The sequence below is a fragment of the Pan paniscus genome, chromosome X (assembly GCF_029289425.2).
Source record: "Pan paniscus chromosome X, NHGRI_mPanPan1-v2.0_pri, whole genome shotgun sequence".
Taxonomy (NCBI): domain Eukaryota; kingdom Metazoa; phylum Chordata; class Mammalia; order Primates; family Hominidae; genus Pan; species Pan paniscus.
In genome coordinates this window covers 2356844-2382856 of record NC_073272.2, presented here as the reverse complement: position 1 = coordinate 2382856, position 26013 = coordinate 2356844, and the positions used below count along the sequence as shown (strand labels likewise).

Below are 26013 nucleotides of genomic sequence, written 5' to 3'. Positions count from 1 at the left end.
AAACCAACCCAATTCTATGGAAAGGAAGGGAAATGTATTAGCCACACGCCTGTGGGCTCCAGGAATCTTGGCTCTGTAGCTGCCTGAATTCCAAAGTAAGAGCTGCAGTTAGGACGGGCACAGTGGCTCACGCATGTAATCGCAGCACTTTGGGAGGCCGAGGGAGGCGGATCACCTGAGGTTGGGAGTTCAAGACCAGCCTGACCAACACGGAGAAACCCCATCTCTACTAAAAATATGAAATTAGCTGGGCATGGTGGTGCATGCCTGTAATCCCAGCTATTCAGGAGGCTGAAGTGGGAGAATCGCTTGAACCCAGGAGGCGGGAGTTGCGGTGAGCCGAGATCACGCCATTGCACTCCAGCCTGGGTGACAAGAGTGAAACTCCATCTCAAAAAAAAAAAAAAAAAACAGAGTTGCAGTCACTCGAATCTTCTGTCCTTAGTCGGTTGCATGTTTCTCCAAGTTACGTGGTTCCGTAGACATTGAGATGTTTGTGACATCCATGTCCCCTTCGACTTTGGTCCTTTGTTTCTGACAGGGGCTGTACGGTTGACTCCAATGACCAATCATCAAATTTCCATTATGCCAAAGTTGTGTGTGCACGTGTGTGTGTGTGTGTGTGTATAACTCTATGCAAGTATGTACATGTGTATGTGGGTATCTGTGTGCATGTGCATATCCCTGTGTATGTGTGTGTGTATATGTGTTTGTGTATGTGTGTAGGTGTAAGTATGCATGTATGTTTGGTATGTATGTACATGTGTATCTGTGCATGTATGTATGTGTGCATTTGTGTGCATGTGTGTATATCTCTGTATGTGTTTGTGTATGTGTGTGTATAGGTGTAAGTATGAATGTATGTTTAGTATGTATGAATATGCATATCTGTGTGTACGTGTGTATATCTGCAGGCTTGTGGATATGTGTGCATGCATGTGTTATGTGTGTATATGTGTATGCACATATCTGTGTGTATGTTTGTATGTATACCTGTGCATGTATGTTATGTATGTGTATATCTGTGTATGGTTTCTGTGCATAGGTATATGTGTATATGTGTGTGTGTCTGCATACATGTGCATGTGAATGTGTGTCTGTGTATGTGTGTCCATATTTGTGCATGTATGTGTTTATCTGTGTATGGTTTCTGTGCATAGGTATATGTGTATATGTGTGTGTGTCTGCATACATGTGAATGTGTGTGTATGTGTGTCTATATTTGTGCATGTATGTGTTTATCTGTGTATGGTTTCTGTGCATAGGTATATGTGTATATCTGTGTCTGCATACATGTGCATGTGTGTCTGTGTATGTGTGTCCATATTTGTGCATGTATGTGTATATCTGTGTATGGTTTCTGTGCATAGGTATACGTGTATATCTGTGTGTGTCTGCATACATGTGAATGTGTGTCTGTGTATGTGTGTCTATATTTGTGCATGTATGTGTTTATCTGTGTATACATGTGCATGTATGTATCTGTACGGATGTGTGTAACTGTGTATATGCACGTGTATGTGTGGTATATGTGAATGTGATTGTGTATACACAAGGGTTTGAAACTTAGTGCAACAGAACCTTTGTGAAGAACCACGGGAAAACAATTGTGCTTCCTATTGGTACCAGAGAGAAAGAGGAAGAACATTTTATAAAACTCTCTTTTGTTAGTTTTCATCGTATAATGGTAGGAAGAAGTATGGCATGAAGGACAGTTTTGTACATGCTGCAGTAATTTCTACCCACCCAGGAGAAACCTGGGACCATATAAATCTCAAAGATAACCAAGGAAATATCTGACTCATATTTTAGACACTGACCAAAGAAAACCTTAACAATTTTATAAGCTCTTCAATGCATCTCTAGTGTATATTAATGGTTTTTATGCTTATATGCCTGATAACAAAAACTATCGTAAGAGACTGCAAAAATCTCACCCTTGCAAAAAAAAATACTTCCACGAGGACACCTGCCCAAAAACTGGCTGTCCAAACTCAGACTGGTGTCACCACGTTATTGATCTTTTTAGCCAAGGATAATCATTTCAAAAGAATTATGGAATCCTCTTCATTATTTCCTTTAAAATCCTTTTTTCCCCTTTACCTCCCTGAATATGAACACAGTTTAATATGGCACATCTATTCTCATGGCACTACTATACTCCCAAATAAACATCTTTTCTATTACAGAGTGTATTAGTCAGTCCTTACACTGCTATAAAGAAATACCTGAGACAGGGTAATTTTATAAAGAAAAAGAGGTTTAAATTAGCTCACGGTTCCACAGGCAGTACAGGAAGCATGGCTGGGGAGTCCTCAGGAAATTCACAATCATGGCGGAAGGCAGAGGGGAAACAGGCACGTCTTACATGGCCACAGCAGGAGCAGGACGGGGTGCGGAAGTTGTTGCACCCTTTAAACAACCAGATCGGATGGTAACTCACTTCCGCCACAACAGCACCATGGGGGACAGTGGTAAACCATTCAATGGAAACCACCCGCATAATGCAGTCACCTCCCACCAGGCGCCACCTCCAAACCGGGGAGTCCAACTCAACCTAAGATGTGGTGGGGAACCAGATCCAAACCATCTCTTTGTTGACACCAATACTTAGGTTGACACCAATACTCTGTATCTGTTTCATCCAAGTTTATTCTTTTTCATACAAGCAATGCAGTAAAGATAAAACTAAATGTGGACCCTGGGAGCAAGGAGTCCAGAGGTTGCCCAAAGAGTTGCAAGTGCATCAGGAAACCTGAATGTGAAGATCGGTGACCGAGAGCCTGATGCCAGCCTCCTCTTGGGTCTTGACTGAAATCTTCCCAGGTTGCTATTGGATTTTGCATGTACGAGCCTCTATCAGAGGATAGACTTAGGCATATGGTTTGCCCAGTGAATTGAACAATCTCCAGAGTTTATGAATTGAAGAGTGGGATGAATACAATACACAGAGCACCGAAGCAAACACATCAGAATCGAGGCAACTCCCCCGGGAGAAAAAATGGAAACCTTGAGCTGAATAGTTCAAAACAGGTTGTCACAAACTGGGCATCTCGGGGACCTTTTACCCCCAAGAACTGGAATCTGCAAAGATCTCTGCCTGTTTACCATGATTTATTTTTCCTGGGAGGTATAAATTCCCAGTGCCCTCCCCTCTATCTTACTGTGGAGGGTATTAGCTCAGTTTTTCAATTTTTAAACAGGTAGCACCAAAAAGCGTCTTCTCAATGCTTCCCACGCTATTCCACGTGGACGTTTGGCTCACAGTTTACTTGCATTTTACCCACTTTTTATCTGTCATCTAATATGTCAATCAATTGCCTATTAATCATCTCTCTCTCAAAATATCTTCTATCATTCGTATATCCATATACCCATTTCTATCATTGATCTATCTCTGTGTATATTTATCTATCCATGTCTTCATCTATCTATCCACCTACCCTGTCTATGTATCTATGTATGTATTGGCTCTATCTATATCATGTATCTAGCCATTGATTCATTTATCTATCCACCCATCCTGTATATATATCCATATATCTATCAGGTCTAATCTATGTATCTATATATCTATCTAATCTGTATCATCTATCGATCAATCATGTATCTAGCCATTTATTCATTTACCTACCAATCATGTATCTAGTCATTTATTCATTTATCTACCAATCCATCAATCATGTATTTAGCCATTTATTCATTTATCTATCCACCCACCCTATATATATCAGGTCTAATCTATGTATCTATGTATCTGTGTAATATCTATCAATCATCTATCATGAATCTATCTATCTGTATCAATGTATTTGTCTGTCTGTCTACCTATCTTTATTAACTTATTGACCACAAGTAACTTGAACAAGATAAATTCACAAATTTTCTGGGAGAAAATTTCAAGTTGATTCCAGCAGGTAGCAAACATAAAAGCTGTCTTACACCAGGAAACAGGGTTAAAGACCCAAAGGAGGAAGAACTTTTTCATCCTTTGATAAAAGACCAACAAGTCTGATGGGGAAGCTGTAGCTGTACCTTCAAGTGCAAAGTGACTCAGAGAACAAGGTGCAGGTTAAAGAAGAAAACTCATAAGGTCAGAGGTGGGAGAACCAACAGAGCTCGCTTAGATGGAAACTTTTTTTTTTTTTTTTTGAGACGGAGTCTTGCTCTGTCGCCCAGGCTGGAGTGCAGTGGTGCAATCTCAGCTCACTGCAACCTCTGCCTCCAGGGTTCAAGTGATTTTCCTGCCTCAGCCTACAGAGTAGCTGGGATTACAGGTACCCGCCACCACGCCTGGCTAATTTTTGTATTTTTAGTACAGATGGGGTTTCTCCATGTTGGCCAGGCTGGTCTTGAACTCCTGACCTCAAGTGATTGACCTGCCTCAGCCTCCCAAAGTGCTGGGACTGCAGGCGTAAGCCACTGTGTCCAGCCAGATGGAAACTTTTTTTTCTTTCTTTTTTTCTTTTTTTGAGATGGAGTTTTGCTCTTGTGGCCCAGGCTGGAGTGCAATAGCATGATCTCGGCTCACTGCAATCTCCGCCTCCCAGGCTCAAGCAATTCTCCTGCCTCAGCCTCCAGAGTAGTTGGGATTACAGGCATGTGCCATCACACCCGACTAATTTTGTATTTTTAGTAGAGATGGGGTTTCTCCATGTTAGTCAGGCTGGTCTCGAACTCCTGGCCTCAGGTGATCCACCCGCCTCGGCGCCCCAAAGTGCTGGGATTACAGGCATGAGCCACCACGACTGACCCCAACTTTTAAATCATTTAAACGAGTGCCCTGTCTGTAGCCCAATGTCCTCTGCACCTTTTCATCCTTGAAGGGTGACAGCCAAAATCCCACTCTAGGCTGACGGAATGAGGAAGCTCCATGAAATCTCTGTTTTCAAGCTGTCCCTGAGTGAAATGACCTATTTCCTTGCTTTCTTCACTGGTAGAGATGACTGGGCCAGCCAAAACCCTCCGATGCCCTCAAGCCAATGCTGAATATGAATTTTACCATTTAGTTAATATATTATTTTAGTCATTTAAAAATAAAATCCGGTCAATAGCCAGACATGCTAGCCAGAAGCAAGCTAAGGCAATGTGCCGTCTCTGTTCCGTGTGTCTTGAAAGTGTGCCTTTTTTGGATAATGAAAATCTCTACAATATTTTCTTGGGCTAATGAGAAGTGTTTATTTGTATTTTTAATATGAAAGAGAACATCTTTGCCTCTGGGAAATATTTATAAGGAACATAACTAAATGGAGACTAAGCTTTCCTTTTCATTTCCCTTCTGCGTCACAGATTCTTGTGTTTCTTCAAAGCACTAATTAAATATTTAAAGCTGTTGTCAATGCAGAAATGTTCCTCCCTAAAATGTTTCAATGAGCTGGAAAAAAGCGGAGAATAATTTGCTATTGTCTACATATTCATAACATAAGGATGTCAGGAGGTATTAGAGTCACTTTCGATGTGTCTGACTACACAGCATTGGTAATATTACAACACTTTCAGCTTTCAAGGTGTAAATTTTTCATCTCCTCCTTTTCACTTCCTTCCATTGGTATCCAGGCCCCTTGGAGAGGTGGCTGCAGGTCACGTTTGATATTATTTGTTTTAATTGTATTTATATTTATTTATTTTTTTTTGAGACCGAGTCTTGCTCTGTCGCCCAGGCTGGAGTGCAATGGTGAGATCTCAGCTCACTGCAACCTCCGCCTCCCGGGTTCAAGTGATTCCCCTGCCTCAGCCTCCTGAGTAGCTGGGACTATAGGTGTGTGCCACCATGCCTGGCTAATTTTTGTTTGTTTGTTTGTTTGTTTGTTTTTGAGACGGAATCTCGTTCTGTCGCCCAGGCTGGAGTGCAGTGGAGCCATCTCAGCTCACTGCAACCTCTGGCTCCCAAGTTCGAGCAATTCTCCTGCCTCGGCCTCCTGAGTAGCTGGGATTACAGCCGCCTGCCACCACGCCCAAGTTAATTTTTTGTATTTTTACTAGAGACGGGGTTTCACCATGTTGGCCAGGATGGTCTTGATCTCCTGACCTCAGGTGATCCACCTGCCTCAGTCTCCCAAAGTGCTGAGATTACAGGCGTGAGCCACCACTCCCAGCTGGTCACATTTATTTTTTAGCCAGTTTCTGTGCACCAAAGAAGGGACAGCCTTCTGGAAGCATTTTAAAAGGGAGGCAGTAAAAAGCTATATGAAGTTCATTCCAAGACATATCTCCCAGATTTCTCAAAGAACTAAAAAGAGAACTACCATTTAGTTCAGCAATCCCATTCTTGGATACATACATAATGGAAAATAAATTATCCTACCAAAAAGACTCCTGCACAAGCATGTTGATCACAGCACTATTCTCCATAGCAAAGACATGGAATCAACCTAAATGCCCATCAATGGTGAATTGGATAAAGAAAATGTGGTCCATAGACGCTGTGGGATACTACACAGCCACAGAAAAGAACAAAACCACGTCCTCTGCAGTAACATGGATGGAGCTGGAGGTTCTTATTGTAATCAAACGAATCCAGAAACAGAAAACCAAATATTGCACATTCTCATTTATAAGTGGATCTACATATTGGGTATTCATGGACACAAAGAGAGGAACACACACTGGGGGCTCCTAGAGGGTGGAGGGAGGGATAGGGTAAGAACTGAAGAACTACCTATTGGGTGCCATGCTCACTACCTGGGTGATGGGATCGGTCATACCCCAAACCTCAGCATCACACAGTCCACCCAGGTAACAAGCCTGCCTATGTTCAACAAGTCAGCAAAATAAATCATGATGAAAATAATGAAATGTTCTTAGTTTTATTTCAACCACAAATTAGAAATCAGACATTTTTCAACTATCTGCCTTGGACCTGATTCTAGGGAAAATATCCTAGGTCTGTGTTTTGTAAAGATATGTGTAAATATATGTGTGTGTGTATGTATATGTGAGTGTGTGTGTATATATATATATTTCATATATGTACATAATGTGGGTATGCTTGCATATGTATATATATATGCTTGTATATGTGTATATACCTATACATATATGTCTGTACATATACATATGTATACCTATATATACATGTAGAGGTATACACACATATGTATGTATATATACATATACAAGCATACACACATAAATAATCAACAGTGTCTTAGTCTTCACATTGAATTTATTGTTCTGCAAATGGAATAACTGTTGATATTTTAAAATAGAACATGCATTTGCTATTATATTTCATCCATATTTTTTTAACCCCTTCTGTGTTTCAGGCAGTGTCCTAGATAGATCTGGGGATTTTGGAGTTGAACAAAACACAGTTCCTTCTTGAAACTGACATTTAGAGACCCATATCTGAGAGATAAACAAACAAAGTCAAGCATTAATAAGGCTATGAATAAATACATCAAAATGCTGAGTAAGAAATATTTATTTAAGTATTACTCATCTACTTGACAGAGAAGAAGAAAGAACATGAAAACTTGAAAGCCAACCTATCTGGTCATCAGGGAAATGCAAATCAAAACCACAATGAGATAGCCCATCATACACACTAGGATGGCTCTAATGACAAATATGGACAGTGACAAGTGTTGGCTCAGATGTGCAGAAACTGGAGCACTCTTATATTGTTTGTGGGATGGTGCAATGGTGCGCTTGCTTTGAAAAGCAGCCTGGCGGATCCTTCAATGGTTAAACATAGAGTTATCACATGACCCAGCCATTCCCCTCCTGGGTATTTACCCAAGAAATTGAAGATAGTTACTCAGACAAGTATGTACATAGAAGTCCTAACTGTATGCTAAGTGCTAAGCATTATTCATGGTAGTTACACAGTGGAAATAACCCAATGCCCATCAACAAGTGTGTGGATAAACAAAATGTGGTCTACCCATACAATGGAATGTCATTCTGCCATCAAAAGGAATGAAATTCTGATGCATGGTACAAAATCGATGGACCTTGAAAATATTATGCTGAGTGAAAGAAGCCAGGCACAAAACCACATGGGAGGCCGTTTGAAATGCCCCTGATAGGCAAATCCATGGGATAGGAAGTAGATTTGTGAGTGGCTGCATAGGGCTGAAGCAGATGGCAGGATGGGGGTGATGACCCAGGGAGTGTTGCAACTATCCTTATGAACCAGGAAGTGCTACAATTATCCAGATGAACCAGGAAGTGTGGCAATGTCCCTACGAACCAGGAAGTGCTACAATTATCTCTATGAACCAGACGGTTCCAAATGTCGTTATGAACCAGGAAGTACAATTTTCCATATGAACCAAAAAGTGTTGCAGTGTCACTATGAACCAGGAAGTGTCACAATGTCCCTCAAACTAAGAAGTGCTACAATTATCCCTATGAACCAGGAAGTATTACAATGTCCCTGCAAACCAGGAAGTGCTACAATTATCCATATGAACCAGGAAGTGTCACAATGTCCCTATGAACCAGGAAGTGCTACAATTATCTGTATGAACCTGGAAATGTTACAATGTCCCTATGAACCAGGAAGTGCTACAATTATCCATATGAACCAGAAAGTGTTACAATGTCCCTGCAAATTAGGAAGTTCTACAATTATCGGAATGAAAGAGGAAGTGTTGCAATGTCCCTGTGAACCAGGAAGTGGTACTATTATCCATATGAACCAGGAAGTGCTACAATTATCCATATGAACCAGAAAGTGTTGCAGTATCCCTATGAACCAGGAAGTGCTACAATTATCTGGATGAACCAGGAAGTGTGGCAATGTCCCTATGAACCAGGAAGTGCTACAATTATCCCTATGAACCAGACGGTTGCAAATGTCTTTATGAACCAAGACATTCTACAATTATCCATATGAACCAGCAAGTGTTGCAGTGTCACTATGAACCAGGAAGTGTCACAATATTCCTAAAAACTAAGAAGTGCTACAATTATCTGTATGAACCAGGAAGTACTGCAGTGGCCCTGCAAACCAGAACTGCTACAATTATCCGTATGAACCAGGAAGTGTTACAATGTCCCTATGAACCAGGAAGTGCTACAATTATCCATATGAACCTAGAAATGTTACAATGTCCCTATGAACCAGGAAGTGCTACAATTATCCATATGAACCAGAAAGTGTTACAATGTCCCTGCAAACTAGAAAATTTTACAATTATCCGAATGAACCAGAAGTGTTGCAATGTCCCTGTGAACCAGGAAGTGCTATTATCCATATGAACCAGGAAGTGCTACAATTATCTGGATGAACCAGCAAGTGTGGCAATGTCCCTATGAACCAGGAAGTGCTATTATCCATATCAATCAGGAAGTGTGGCAATGTCACTATGAACCAGAAAGTGTCACAATTTCCCTATAAACCGGGAAGTGCTACAATAATCCAGATGAACCAGGAAGTGTGGCAATGTCACTTCCCTACGAACGAGCACTTCCTGGTTCATAGGAAAACTGTGACACTTTCTGGTTCATAGTGACATTGCCACACTTCCTGGTTCATATGGATAATTGTATCACTTCCTGGTTCACAGGGACATTACCACACTTCTTGGTTCATCTGGATAATTGTAGCACTTCCTGGTTCATAAGGATATTGCAACACTTTCTGGTTCGTATGGATAATTGTAGCACTTCCTGGTTCATATGGATAATAGTAGCACCTTCACAATATCCCTAAAAACTAAGAAGTGCTACAATTATCCGTATGAACCAGGAAGTATTACAATGTCCCTATGAACTGGGAAGTGCTACAATTATCCATATGAACCTGGAAATGTTACAATGTCCCTATGAACCAGAAAGTGCTACAATTCTCCATATGAACCAGAAAGTGTTACAATGTCCCTGCAAACTAGGAAGTTCTACAATTATCCGAATGAACCAGGAAGTGTTGTAATGTCCCTGTGAACCAGGAAGTGCTATTATCCATATGAACCAGGAAGTGCTACAATTATCCATATGAACCAGAAAGTGTGGCAATATCCCTATGAACCAGGAAGTGCTACAATTATCTGGATGAACCAGGAAGTGTGGCAATGTCCCTATGAACCAGGAAGTGCTACTATTATCCACACGGACCAGGAAGTGTGGCAATGTCACTATGAACCAGAAAGTGTCACAATTTCCCTATGAACCAGGAAGTGCTACAATTATCCATATGAACCAGAAAGTGTTACAATGTCCCTGCAAACTAGGAAGTTCTACAATTATCTGAATGAACCAGGAAGTGTTGTAATGTCCCTGTGAACCAGGAAGTGCTATTATTATCCATATGAACCAGGAAGTGCTATTATTATCCATATGAACCAGGAAGTGCTACAATTATCCATATGACCCAGAAAGTGTGGCAATATCCATATGAACCAGGAAGTGCTACAATTATCTGGATGAACCAGGAAGTGTGGCAATGTCCCTATGAACCAGGAAGTGCTATTATCCACACGGACCAGGAAGTGTGGCAATGTCACTATAAACCAGAAAGTGTCACAATTTCCCTATGAAGCCAGGAAGTGCTACAATTATCCATATGAACCAGAAAGTGTTACAATGTCCTGCAAACTAGGAAGTTCTACAATTATCTGAATGAACCAGGAAGTGTTGTAATGTACCTGTGAACCAGGAAGTGCTACTATTATCCATATGAACCAGGAAGTGCTACTATTATCTATATGAACCAGGAAGTGCTACTATTATCTATATGAACCAGGAAGTGCTACAATTATCTGGATGAACCAGGAAGTGTGGCAATGTCCCTATGAACCAGGAAGTGCTACTATTAGCCACATGGACCAGGAAGTGTGGCAAAGTCACTATGAACCAGGAAGTGTGGCAATATCACTATGAACCAGAAAGTGTCACGATTTCCCTATGAACCAGGAGTGCTACAATTATCTGGATGAACCAGGAAGTGTGGCAAGGTCCCTACGAACCAGGAAGTGCTACTATTATCCACACGGACCGGGAAGTGTGGCAATGTCACTATAAACCAGAAAGTGTCACAATTTCCCTATGAACCAGGAAGAGCTACAATTATCCATATGAACCAGAAAGTGTTACAATGTCCCTGCAAACTAGGAAGTTCTACAATTATCTGAATGAACCAGGAAGTGTTATAATATACCTGTGAACCAGGAAGTGCTACTATTATCCATATGAACCAGGAAGTGCTACTATTATCTATATGAACCAGGAAGTGCTACAATTATCTGGATGAACCAGGAAGTGTGGCAATGTCCCTATGAACCAGGAAGTGCTACTATTATCCACATGGACCAGGAAGTGTGGCAATGTCACTATGAACCAGGAAGTGTGGCAATATCACTATGAACCAGGAAGTGTGGCAATATCACTAAGAACCAGAAAGTGTCACGATTTCCCTATGAACCAGGAAGTGCTACAATTATCTGGATGAACCAGGAAGTGTGGCAAGGTCCCTACGAACCAGGAAGTGCTATTATTATCCACATGGACCAGGAAGTGTGGCAATGTCACTATGAACCAGAAAGTGTCACAATTTCCCTATGAACCAGGAAGTGCTACAATTATCCAGATGAACCAGGAAGTGTGGCAATGTCCCTACGAACCAGGAAGTGCTACAATTATCCCTATGAACCAGATGGTTCCAAATGTCTTTATGAACCAGGAAGTTCTACAATTATCCATATGAACCAGAAAGTGTGGCAGTGTCACTATGAACCAGGAAGTGTCACAATGATCCTAAAAACTAAGAAGTGCTACAATTATCCATATGAACCAGGAAGTATTGCAATGTCCCTGCAAACCAGGAAGTGCTACAATTATCCGTATGAACCAGGAAGTGCTACAATTATCCGTATGTATGAACCCGGAAATGTTACTATGTCCCTATGAATCAGGAAGTGCTACTATTATCCATATGAACCAGAAAGTGTTACAATGTCCCTGCAAACCAGGAAGTTACACAATTATCAGAATGAACCAGGAAGTGTTGCAATGTCTCTGTGAAACAGGAAGTGTTGCAATGTCCATGTGAACCAGGAATTGCTACTATTATCTATATGAACCAGGAAGTACTACAGTTATTCGTATGAACCAGAAAGTATTACAATGTCCCTATGAAACAGGAAGTGCTACAATTATCCCTATGAACCAGGAAGTGTTGCAATGTCCCTGGGAATCAGGAAGTGCTAACAATTATGTGTATGAACCAAAAAGCGTTGCAATGTCCCTGTGAACCAGGAAATGCTACAATTACCCATAAGAACCAGGAAGTGTCACAATGTCCCTGTGAACCAGGAAGTGCTACTATTATCCATTTGAACCAGGAAATGTAACAATGTGAGCCAGAAAGTTTTACAATGTCCCTATGAATCAGAAAGCATTACAATCTCCACATAAACCAGGAAGTGTTATAATGTCCCTATAAACTAGAAAGTGCTGCAACCTTCCAATGACCCAGGAAGTTCATTTATCATGTCTAGGAAGCAGGAAGTGCTACAACCTCCCCAGTGACTCAGGAAGTTCTCTTACCATCCCCAGGAAACAGGAAGTGCTACAAACTTCCCTAGTGACCCAGGAAGTTTATTTAACATCTCCAGGAAGTTCATTGACTATCTCTAGGAAGCAGGAAGTGCTACAACCTCCCCAGTGACCCAGGATGTTCACTGACCATCTCTAAGAAAGCAGGAAGTGCTACAACCTTCTCAGTGATCCAGGACGTTTATTTACCATCTCCAGGAAGCAGGAAGTACTACAACCTTCCCAGTGACTCAGGAAGTTCATTGACCATCTCTGGGCAGCAGGAAGTGCTACAACCTCCCATGTGACACAGAAAGTTTATTTACCATCTCCAGGAAGCAGGAAGTGCTACAACTTTCCCAGTGACCCAGGGAGTTCATTTACCATGTCTAGAAAGCAGGAAGCGCTACAACCTTCCAGTTGATGGGGTACAGGACACCCCACCCTGAATAAGAATGTAGATCATTATGTGACACCCTGAAATATGCCACCTTGGCATACTGATTGCCTTGAGCAGAAACAAATCAAGAACCAGCCAAAGCACAACCCACGGTCTCTTGACTTCATCACAGTGCTCTTGTCTGACATTTCTTATTGACTTTAAAAATGTCCTGTCTGTGACATTTCTTAGGTCCAACAGGAAACCCCAAGCCAGGTAGCGGAAGCCAGGCCAGCCCCTGGATGTCAGCGGCTGCCTGCTTCTCTCACCATGCACTGAATCTTGCAAATTTGCTGTGACCTCACGTACAGGGGGGAAAAGCTGTTTTTTCCTTTGACATGCACACCCCTCTCCCCTCTCATCCTTCACTTCTGACACTGAATGTGTAGGAACAACTGCTTTTTTCTATACATACACTCAAAATCTCTGTGACCAGAAGTCACAGAGATTCGGGGACTCTGTGCTGATAATCATTTTTTCCAGCCCTCTCATCCATGTGACCCAGGGCCCAGGAGCCAGGAAAACCAGCAATTACTCAGCAGTAAACGACCACTCATTCAATCCTTGTTGTCATGTATTGGGTCCAGGTTACTGGGTCCTCACAGGCTAGATCCACCCTCCAACAGCTGCATCTAAGCTATCCAATGGGCTGGTGCATCTTCCAGGGAAAGATCATTTGGGGCTTCAGGAGAATTTGAAGGGCTGGGGACAGCCATGGCAACCTGGGTGCCAAAGTCTTTCAATGACTTTTTTTTTCAATGGTCCTCTCCACTTTTATTTCTGTCTCTTTCCACGTGTGAACAACTCCTTCATCCTCTGATGCAGGCCTCTCTAAGGAACCTGTGATTCCATTGTAATTACACAGCTCATCCTAAATAATCGTCCCATGTCAAGATCCTTAATGTAATCCCATTTGCAAAGTCCCATGTGATGCATAAGGTCACACGTTTACATGATCAAGGGGTTAGGATGTGGGCATCTCTGGGGACCAGTATTTCACCTATCACATGGGGTTTCAACACCTGATGGGATCTGGGAGCCTGATGAGGGAGGGTATCACCCCTGAAGAGCTGGGTCAAAGTGAACCAAGTAGCTAGAACAGGTGGGCACAGGAAGTTGGTGATTCCCAAGGGCACCACTTTGGCAGAAGTAAGTGGGACCGTTGGGACCCCTCTACCTCTTGGGTCATGGATTTGTAGACAGACACTGAGAGCCTCCCACCAGAAGGGGGCACTGTCTGCATATAAAGAGAAAGATACACCTTGCTAATGCAGCAAGAAGAGGCCTAAAAGCAACCAACACTAATGGAGAGGCTTTCAAACCTCAGGGAGGTGGACCCAAATGGTACCATTGGTTTCTTTTTGAGGGAAAGTTTGATTTTTTTTTTCTCTTTAACTGCACTCTTTTGGGTCTCCCAGTTGATTGTTATTAGTACAGACTGCTTTTCAAATGGGAAATTAACTTTGCACTTAGCTGCCGAAGGGAATGATGACATTAGCAATGGGTACATGAGTGTAAGCAACAGCAGCGTGGGATCAGAGCCAGGATCTGAGACGCAGAGCTGGGAGGCAGGAGAGAGCTCTCTGGGAGCAAGCAGAGGGGAGCAGGGGTAATAAGCACTGAAAACAAGGATGGCCCCTAGGGACACTCGAAGGGACATTTTCAAGACTGGGCACTGACTGTAGCCTCACTCTGTTCCCCTCCATCCCATGCCATGCCTGACTTCCTCTTTTCCCCCTCACTGAGCCCCACAGGCACCCTCAGTTCCATTGACCACAGGCCCTTTGCACATGCCACACTTGCTACACAAAACACCCTTTGACCCACTCCTTGGGATATAAGTCATCCTCATTCCTCAGCTGTTAGCTCAACTGTCATGTCCCCCCAGGGGTCCACATGTGTGCCCCTGCCTGAGCCCCAGGCAACTAATATGGAAGCATCTAGAAGCCTCAAACTTTCATCACTGCTCTTCCTACAGCACTCCAAAAACACAAACAAACTATAAGCAATTCGGCAACAGAGGAGACTTTAAAGAGTTACTCACTGTTTCGTTCACCATGAAGAAACATCTGTGAAATCAAAGTCATCCCCTAAAGAAGGGAAACAGGCTGTTAACACCAAAGTTCTGAGAGAAATGAGGAAGAAATGACCTGGAAGCAGATGGAGAAAACACCACAGGCCTAACTTTCTAAGTGTTTTCTAAGTATCACTGTGACCAGGACCTCATAAGAAAAAGTGAATTCCTGATCATTTTCACATCACTCTTCTCTCAGACACAAAGAGTAAAAGATGAGAGCAAGAGTCAGGGGTGGAAAGAGAGGGAGAGAGAGAGAGAGAGAGAAACAAAGTAATTTATAAATGAACTGTGCTGGCTGGACGAAGTTGGAACTCTAACTCTGTCAACACAGGATTCCCTCCTGTTGATTTCCCATCCCATCACCATCTCCCTTCAGTAACCAACACTTCCGCCACAGAGGCCCTAAGAGGTGGGGACACATGATTATGATCAGATTTGGGCTAGAGGGTGTCTAAAAGGTGGCTCTATCAACCCAGACGTACTGGACAAACTGACGTGAAAATTCACCATGGTTTCAGAGGTTGCCTTCTAGTTTTAAGCTTTTCAAATCCTGACTAAGGCTGGAGAAATTTTTACACTGAAAGGGGATAATAAGGAGGTTTAAATAAAAGAAACATGAGGGGCTACATCAAATCCGACATTTTTCCAAAACCATGTAAGAATATACTTACATGGTTTCAATGAGTAATCAATAACTTACATGGTTTTAATGCGTAAACAATAAAAACCAGATGATTATCCAAATATATATATATAAAGAAATAAGAAACCTCATGGTATGAAAACCAATAATATTATATATTTGGGGAAAAATGTATACCAGAATAGAATGACCCTTCCTGAAATGACTACATTTTTTAAAAAGGCAATTTATTTTATGTAAAGGTGAATATCTTTGGGTTTTTGCTTTAAAGTCAGGAATTTAAAATATCTGCTCTCTTCACTCATATTTAAACCTGTCCTGGGTTTACTATCAAAGGTAATACAACAAAAATACAAATAAAATGTAAAGAGAACATATAAAGATAGAAAATTGAAAAATATTTAAAAATCATGTGCAAATAATATGGTTGTCTTCTCAGAAAGATAAGAAATGAGAAAAAAATAGAAATTTAATAAGGGATCATAGTTCAGGATATAGTAAGGAAAAATATATTAAATCCTTTCTATGTAACAAAAATAAACAGAAAGATAGTGGGCATAAAAATATATCCAGAAAAATGAAAAAAAAGAAAAAACTAGAAATGCATTAAAAGAAATCATCAGGGAAAGAGGTACATCGAATATCAAGAAAAATCTCAATTTTGCAGGCATGTTGGTTCTGAAGTTCAAAGGAAAAAAATGTCAGCTGGGCACGGTGGCTCACGCCTGTAATCCCAGCACTTTGAGAGGCTGAGGCAGGTAGATTATGAGGTCAGGAGTTCGAGACCAGCCTGGCCAATATGGTGAAATCCTGTGTCTACTAAAAATACAAAAATTAGCTGGGCGTGGTGGTGGGTGCCTGTAGTCCCAGCTGCTGGGGAGGCTGAGGCAGGAGAATCGCTTGAACCTGGGAGGGAGAGGTTGCAGTGAGTCGAGATCGTGCCACTGCACTCCAGCCTGGGCGACAGAGCAAGACTCTGTCTCAAAAAAAAAAAAAAAGTCACCAAAATCAGAAAGCTCAGACAAATATAAGATACCATGAATAAAAATTTGAAGACTTGCCTGTCAAAAAATACTGTTAAACTATCCAATGGCAAAAATAAGATGAAAAAGCATTTTCATAGTAAATGGTTGGCAATATTTAATGTCTATAAAAAAATGAGGAACATTTATAAAACAATACAGACATATCGGAAGATAAGAATAAAGGCAAAGTAATCAATACATATAGAAGTTGTAGGCTGGGCGCAGTGGCTCATGCCTGTAATCCTAGCACTTTGGGAGGCCGAGGCGGGTGGACTGCCTGAGCTCAGGAGTTGGAGACGAGCCTGGGTAACATGGTGAAACCCCATCTCTACTAAAATACAAACAAACAAACAAAAAAATTAGCCGGGCATGGTGGCATGCACCTGCAGTCCCAGCTACTTGGGAGCTGAGGCAGCAGAATTGCTTGAACCCGGGAGGCAGAGGTTGCGGTGAGCTGAGATGGTGCTCCTGCACTCCATCCTGGCAACAGAGCAAGACTGTATCTCAAAAAAAAAAAAGAAAAAAAAAGAAGTATACGTGGCAAATTAATGTACTATTTACTATTTTTTTTTAAATTGCAGAACTAAAGAACTGAAACTAGGCAAAGATTAATGTTACATGTGATAGTACATGACAAAGGTTTTCTAGGTGATCAGCAGCAGTAACGATGGTGGGAAGAAAGGGACAGTTGCACATATCCCTGGCATCAAAATAAATTCATATAATTCTGGGCCAATTTCAGAACCAGGTCAAAAGCTATAGAAGTACTCATACACATTGATCTGAACAATTTGCATTCTAGAAATTGATTCGAAGGAATAAAAACAAGTGCATAAAGTTGATTCAAATTGACTTTGAAATCCATAATTCTAAAATGTTAGAAGAAACATAACATTTTCAAAATTAAATATTGAAGTATATAATTATGTGGGAAACAAATAAGGACATAAAATGGACAGTAAAAGTCATGTTAGAAAGACTTAAATGACATAAGAAAATCATCAAGAAATATGAATATGCCAAAAATAACGTTACTAGCACATAACTATCAAACTGTCAACAGGATTTGGACACTAGTTATATTTTTCTGTGTTACAAGTTAAACAAGCATGTAAACAAAAAAAAAATCACTAACGATCTAACTATTTGAAAAGCACTCACCTCTCCACTGGGAATGCAACTATCCCTTCCTTCATATCATGTCTGTATTTAAAACCTCGTATTCAACTTTTTAGAGGTGGAATCCAAAAAATCTCAAAATTTAAGATTCTATTTAAGATTTATGACTTAAATCTTAAAATCTTAGAAGTAAAATCAGGACACTAAAAATATAATCCAAATAAAAATTATATAGTTGAAAACTAGGTTTTGGAATTTCCTTGTACAAGGAGTGAAGAGTGAGCACAGGTTTCATGTGAAATCTCCCAGCTGACATGGACATCACTGTCCTGTAAACAACATACAGATGACCCATAGGGTTAGAGGCTCTTACCGGTGGAATCAGGCTGCTTGGGGTTTGGATTTGGCTTTGGTTTGGGTGGGTTCAGTGGTGCTGGCTCGTCTGTTTGTAAAAGATGAGAGTTGCGATTATGAGTGCCTTGCGGTGAAGAAAATGAAACATCAATTTGCATACAGACGTTCACTAAACAGATAAAAACTGGACCTTGTTCTTTGTCATGGTGGGGATACCCACACACACAGCCTCCTGCCAATATCCTTCCAACATCTTCCAGCTACAGTACTGATAAAGCATTTTCAATAAAACCTATCAGGCAGCTTTTCAGATCAGCTACAGAATTGGCAAGGTACTGTGTAAAATGAAAATGCAGAAATCCTTGCTCAACTGTATGAAGAATTTCAAGATGACAACTAAAGACTCATAAACCAATATGGCACCCTTGTAAGCATGGGTCCCTGGGTGATCGAACAAGTCACACACTCATGAAGCCTAACTTGGCCAGGGGAGTCAGATTTGCCTTACATCATTCCAAAGACTGTGAGAGTTTTAAAATAAAACTATGCATACTGGTAAAAACAAAAACAAAGTCCAACAATATCCAAAACAAACAACAACACACCTACTCCCTAACTTTCCACCGTGCAAACAGGTTTCATTGATCATTCACAAGAGATACGTTTTTTGTAAACGATAATAATTTGGTGATAATAAGCAAGTCAGCCACAGTGGAGACTTTAAGGAGTTACTCACAGTTTCCTTTGTCATGTAAGGCATCTGCTAAGTCAAAGTCATCCCCTAAAGGAGGGAAACAGGCTGTTAACACCAAAGTTCTGAGAGAAATGAGGAAGAAATGATCTCGTAAACAGATGCAGAAAACACCATAACCCCACGTTCCTAAATACTTTTCTGGATATCCCTCTAACCAGAATCTCAATAGAAAAAGTGAATTCCTGATCATTTTCACATCACTCTCCCTTCTGATGAAAAGAATAAAAGATGAGAGCCAGAGAGAGAGAAATAAAATAATTTATAAATCAATTGTGCTGCCTGGACAGAGTTGGAATTCCAACTCTAACTTGCACATGGTTGTCTCCTGTTGATTTCCTGTCCAAATATCATCTCCCCGCAGGTAACCAACACCTTCCACCAGGGAGGCCCTCAGAGGGGCTAGAGGGTGTCTAAGAAGTGACTCTACCAACCCATTTATGCTGGACAAACTGACGTGAAAACTCACCATGGTTTCAGAGTTTGCCTTCTAGTTTTAAGCTCTTCAAATCCCAACTAAAGTTGGGGACATTTTTTTTTTTTTTGAGACGGTGTCTTGCTCTGTTCCCCAGGCTGGAGGGCAGTGGCACAATCTCGGCTCACTACAACAACCTCCTCCTCCCAGGTTCAAGCAATTCTCCTGCCTCAGCCTCCCGAGTAGCTGGGGCTACAGGTGCCCGCCACCACAACCAGCTAATTTTTGTATTTTTAGTAGAAATGGGGTTTCACCATATTGGCCAAGCTGATCTCGAACTCCTGACCTTGTGATCCACCCACCTCGGCCTCCCAAAGTGCTGGGATTACAGGCCTGAGCCACTGTGCCTGGCCAGGTTGGGGAAATTTTTATACTGAAAGGGGATAACAAGGAGACTTAAATAAAAGAAACATGAGGGGCTACATCAAATCCAACATTTTTACAAAACCATGTAAGAGTAAATGAGTAATCAATAAAAATCAAATAATTAGTCAAATAGATTATATATAAATAAGAAATGTCATGGTATGAGAAACTATACTATTATACGTTTAGGAAAAAAAAGTATACTGGAGTAGAAAGAGGCTTTTTGAAGTGATTTACTTTATTTAAAGGTGAATCTCTCTGGGTTTTTGCCCTAAAGCCTGAAATAAAAGCTGTTTACTGTATTTACAATTCTACATATGAAAAGCTGTCCTGGGTTTATCTAGCAAAGACAGTACAACCAAATTACAAATAAACTGTAAACAAAATGTACAAATATAAAAAAGGGGAAAATAAAAAAAATAATTTGCAAACAATTTGTGGATCGTAAAGAAAAATATACAAAATCCTTTGTATATTATAGTATAAGCAGAAAAATAGTGGACTTAGAAATAGATTCAGAGAAACAAAAAACAAAAACAAAAAACAATTGAGAAATCCATTGACAAAAATCCTCAGGAGAAACAGATGCATCAAATCTCAAGGAAAAAGCTCAACTTTGAAAATGTTTCGCAACTTCTTTGATCAACTTATGTTTGAAGACAATTCAAATGAAATTAAAAAGACAGTTTTACTTCTCCCAAGCGGGAGACACAATGGCAAAATTATTCTCCATTAAAAAAAAAGTCACAAAACCAGAAAACCAACACAAACATAAGACACCATAAAAAAATAGGTCTTGCTTGTGAAACACTCCTGTTAAAAATATAAAAAGGCAAAAATAAATAGCAAAAACATTTTCATAGTAAGTGGCTGATAATCTTTAATATCCATAAATAACTGAAGAAGACTTATAAATCAGTAGGTACATATGAGAATTTAAGAATAAAGGGGATAACATCCAATACACAAAAGAAGTAACCATGGCCAACTGGAATGCACTATTTTTTTTTTAATTTCAGAATTAGAGATGCGAAACTAAGACAAGTTTCATATAATCCTTACACTATCTGACAAAGGTTTTGCAGGTGATAACCAGTATAGAGATGGTGTGAAGACAGTCATCTGCACACACCATCATCAAAATAAACTGGGACGATTCTGGGGCAAATGACGAACCAGGTCAAAAACTATAAAAGGACTCATATACATTCATCTAGACAATTTGAATGCCAGAAATCTCTTCAAAGGAATAATAAAAAAAAAAAGTAGATGAAGTTGACTCAAATTTGCTTTGTAATTCATAATTCTAAAAAGTCAGAAGACACAATATTTTAAACAGTAGGGATTAAATAAATTAATGTATTATATATTTATATAGAATATAATTGACAGTAAATGTCATATGATATAAATGATAAAATGACATGAGCAAATGTTCAGTGACTATTAATAAGTATAAAATAGGCCAGGCACAGTGGCTCATGCCTGTAATCCCAGCACTTTGGGAGGCCGAGGTGGGCAGATCACCTGAGGTCAGGAGTTCGAGACCAGCTTGACCAGCATGGTGAAACCCTGTCTCTACTAAAAATACACACAAAAAAATTAGCCGGGCATGGTGGTGCATGCCTGTAATCCCAGCTACTCAGGAGCTGAGGCAGGAGAATTGCTTGAACCCAGGAGGCAGAGGTTGCCGTGAGCCGAGATCATGCTACTGCACTCCTGCCTGGGCAACACAGCGAGACTCCATCTCAAATAATAATAATGATAAAAAAAATAATAATAATGTTACAATGCAGTATGAACAACAGACTGGCTTTATTACTTAACGTTTGCTTCATTTAAACTGATATATAAAATATAAGCGCAAATAACCATCACAATGCCAAGAGGATATGAACATTATTTATGTTTCTGTGTTAAAAATTAAAAACAAAAAAGCACTAAAAACCTGAATGTTTCACAACAATTCAGTTCAAAAAACAGTTGCTAGTCAGATTACCCGAGAAAGCTGTCATGTGTCAAAATAGCTGATACAAATATTCAAGGGCAAAAACATCGAAAACACCCAAGTTTCTCTACAGGGAATGCACAGGCCATTTTCTCTATACCAAGTTCATATGAAAATCTTGTGCTCAGTGTTTTAGAAGTTCCATACAATCTTGGAAGTAAAATCAGCAAACTAAAAATAGAACACAAGTCAAATATCTATTTCAGAAAACTGTGTATTTCACTCCCTGCCCACTGGAGTAACTGTACAGAAAGTCAACAGCAAGCACCTGCTCATCTGAAAGCCTGTCATCCAGCTGATGTGGATACCACTCTACTGTGGACAACATACAGACAACCTATAGAGTGAGAAGCACTTACCGATGAATCCAGGCTGCTCAGGGTTCGCATTTGGCTTCAGCTTGGGTGAATTAGGAGGTGCTCGGTCATCTGTTTGTGACAATGAGAGTTGCAATCATGAGTGTCTTGGAGTAAAGAAAATGAAACATCAATTTGCATAGAGATGGCTGACGGACCAGGTAAAAGTTGGAGCTTGTTGCTTGTCATGACAGGGATAACCGTACACACAGCCTCCTGCCAACTTTCTTCCATCATCTTCCGGCTACATTGCTTATATATCAAATTAAACTAAAGCAGGTGTCTAGACCAGTGACAGAGTTGGCAAGGTCCCGTGTGAAACAAAAATGTGGGACCCCTCATCTCAACTGTATGAAGAGGAGCAACATGGTAACTACAGACCAGTAAACCAATACGGCGCTTATGTAAGCACAGGTCCCTGGGTGACTTCACAAGCTTCATGCCCGTGAAGGCTGACCTGGCCAGGGGAGTCACATTTGCCTTACATCATTCCAAAGACTGTAGGAGTTTCTCAACAAAAGCAAGTGGACTGGTTAAAAAAAAAAACAAACAAAAGTCCAACAACATCAAAAACAGACAACAACACACTTACTCCCTAGGTTTCCACTGTGCAAACAAGTTCCATTGATCATTCTCAAGAGGTAAGTCTCTTGCAAATGATAATAACTGGGCAATAATAAGCAAGTTAGCAAGAGAGGAGACTTTAAAGAGCTACTCACTATTTCCTCCATCACGAAAGGCATCTGCTAAGTCCAAGTCAGCCCCTACAAATAGGAAACGGGCTGTTAACACCAAAGTTCTGAGAAAGGAGGAAGGAATGAGCTGGTAAACAGAGAAATCACCGGAGCCCCACGTGACTAAATACTTTATTGAACATGACTCTCACCAGGATCTCATCAGAAAAAGCAAATTGCTGACCATTTTCACATCACTCTTCTCTCACATGAATGGATTAGAGATCAGAAGGTGGCTGGGGGGAGAGAGAAAGAGAGAGAGAAAAAAGAGATAGATACAAAGAGAGAAAGAAAGTAATTCATAAATCAATTCTGCTCCCGGACTGAGCAGGAACTCCAACTTTGCCTGCACACTATTTGCTCCTGTTTACTCCCATCCCATCAACATCTCGTCCAAGGTCCCCAACACCTTCTGTGAGGGAGACCCTAACAGGTGAGGAAGAGTGACTGTGATCAGATTTGGGCTAGAGAGTGTCTAAAAAGTGGGTCTACCCACCCAGGTGTGTTCCACAAACTGCTGTGACATTCTTGATAATTTCAGAGGCTGCCTTCCAGTTCTAAGCTTTTCAAATCCTAACTAAAGTCGAGGAACCATTTTTGTTTTGTTTTGAGACAGGGTCTTCCTCTGTCACCCAGGCTGGAGTGCAGTGGTGTGACCACAGCTCACTGCAGGCTCCGCCTCCTGGCCTCAAGCAATCCTCCTGCCTCAGCCTCCCAAGCAGGTGGGACAGCAGGTATGTGCCAACATGCCTGGCTAATTTTTCATTTCATTGTAGAGAGGGGGTTTTGCTATGTTGCCCAGGCTGGTCTTGAACTCCTGGGCTCAAAAGATGCTCCCATCTCAGCCTCCCAAAGTGCTGGGATTATATGTGTGAACCTCTATTCCTGGCCATCATGAACTTTTTATATGGGGAAGGGAGAAAAAAGAGGCTTAAATGAAGGAAACTTTGAATCCAACACTTTTCAAAACCATGTAACAGTACATCAGTAATCACTAAAAAACCAATGACTTTTCAAATATATTGTGTATAAAGAAATAAGAAGTCTCACAGTACGAGAACCTATACTATTGTATGTTTAGAAAAAAAGGTATACTAGAATAGAGAGATCTTCTTGGAATGAGTATCTGGTTTTGTAAAGACAATTTATTTACAGGTGAACCTCTTTAGGTTTTTACCTTGATATCACGAATAAAAAATGTCTACTCTCTTCACTCATACTTAAAGCCATCATGTGTTCTCTAGCAAAGCCAATTCAACAAAAATACGAATGCACTCTGAAGACAACGAAAAAACATAGAAAAGGAGACAAATTTTAAAATCACTTACAAATAATATGTCGGTCTTCTTAGAAACATTAAGAAATGAAGAGAAAACAATTGGAAGTTCATAAGGGTTCATCATTCAGTGGAGAGTAAGAGAGAATGCACAAAAATGTTGCTATAGTTCAGAAATAGAGAGACAAATAGCGCACATAAAATCGTACTCACCAAAACAAATCAATACTGATGGGAAAACACCTTAGAAATCCATTTAAATAAATCACCAGGAGAAAAAGGCACACAGAAGAATCTGCTCGATTTTACAAATATTTTAGCACTCTATAAATCAATTCATAGTTGTAAGTAATTCAAATGAAAAGAAAAAGATGGTTTTCTTTTTCCCAAGAGGGAAAAGAGACAGTGATAAAATGGTTCTGTTAAAAGGAAAAATGTGTTACACAAAGGTGGAAACTCACACAAACCTAAGACAACATAAAAAAGAAAAATTCAAGCCTTGCTTATAAAAGCTTCTGTTCAAAATGTTTTCAGAGGCAACAATAAAGTGGAAACACATTTTCATAACATATTGGGCAATGTTTACTGTCTATAAATAATTCAAAAATGACTAGAAATCAGGGAGGACATACCCGAATAGAAGAATAAAAGACACAGTATCCCATGCACAGAAGAAGAAGTCTCCATGGCCCACTGATGCATTGTTTTTGTTTCAAGTTTCAGAATTAAAGACGTGAAACTAAGACAAGGTTAGCATGACATTTTGCACTACTGGATAAAGATGTTTTGGTGAACACCAATATCGGAGACGGTGTGAGGAAAGGGTCATCTGCATACCCCGCCGCCATCAAAATAAATTGGTGCAATTCTGGGGCAATTTCAAAACCATGTCAGAAGCTACAAAAGTACTCACACACATCGATGTAAACAACTTGCACTCTAGAAATATATCTTCAAACATAAAGGAAAGTGCATGAAGGGCAGTCAAATTTGCTTTGTAATTGATAATTCCAAAACATCAGAAGAAACATAACTTCAGAATTAGGGATTAGTTAAAGAAACCAAAGTATGTAATTAAGTCTGTAGTATAATAATGTAGAGTCGTATGATACAAATGATTAAATGACATGAGAAAATGGTCAAGGAATATTCTTATGCCAATAATAACATAACCAGCAAAAAACCATAAAAATGTCAACAGGATTTAGACCATCTGGATAGATTTCTGTGTTAAAAATTAAACAAACATGTAAAGAAAAACACTCAGTAAAAATCTAATTGTTTAAAACAAGTTGGCTTCTCCATGGGAAACACACAGATTCTTTTCCTCATATCAAGTCCACATCTAAAAGCTCTTATTCAATGATTTGGAAGTTCCATTTATCTTTGAAGTAAAATCAAGAAAAGGAAAATAAAATCCAAACCAAAAACATATTTCCGTAATCTAGGTTTTCCACTACTTGAACACTGGAATTACCTTGTAATTCAACAGTAGGAACAGGCTCACCTGAAATCGCCTCTTCTCAGATGACACGGACATCACTGCCAGGTAAACAACATAGAGACCACCCCGTAGGGTTAGAGGCTCTTATCAGTGAAACCAGGTCAGTTGGGATTTGGATCTGGCTTTGGTTTGGGGGCATTAGGTGGTGCTGGGTCACCTGTTTGTAAAACATGAGAGTTGGCGATCATCAGTGCCCTGCAGTCAAGAAAATGAAAAATCAATTTCCATGGCGACCAGAAAAGGAAATGAAAAATCAATTTGCATAGAGACCGTTCACTAAACCGGTAAAAAATGACCCTTGTTTTTGTCATGGTGGGGATGCCCATACACATAGCCTCCTGCCAATTCCCTTCCATCATTTTCCAGCTACAGGATTTAACTTCAAGTATTTTCAAAGAAAACTAAG

General features: G+C 40.3%; 1 long non-coding RNA gene across 1 annotated transcript in view; it reads right to left on the bottom strand.

Annotated features, from left to right (window-relative positions):
* Positions 1-25133, bottom strand: part of LOC129395248 (uncharacterized) — a 43699-nt gene extending 18566 nt beyond the window's left edge. The window contains exons 1-5 of the long non-coding RNA XR_008622739.2: positions 22813-25133; positions 22097-22165; positions 18874-18918; positions 18157-18225; positions 14964-15009 (exon numbers count right to left, since the gene is read on the bottom strand). This is a non-coding gene — a long non-coding RNA (uncharacterized LOC129395248). The remainder of the gene's footprint in view (positions 1-14963; positions 15010-18156; positions 18226-18873; positions 18919-22096; positions 22166-22812) is intronic.
* Positions 25134-26013: the final 880 nt, after the last annotated feature.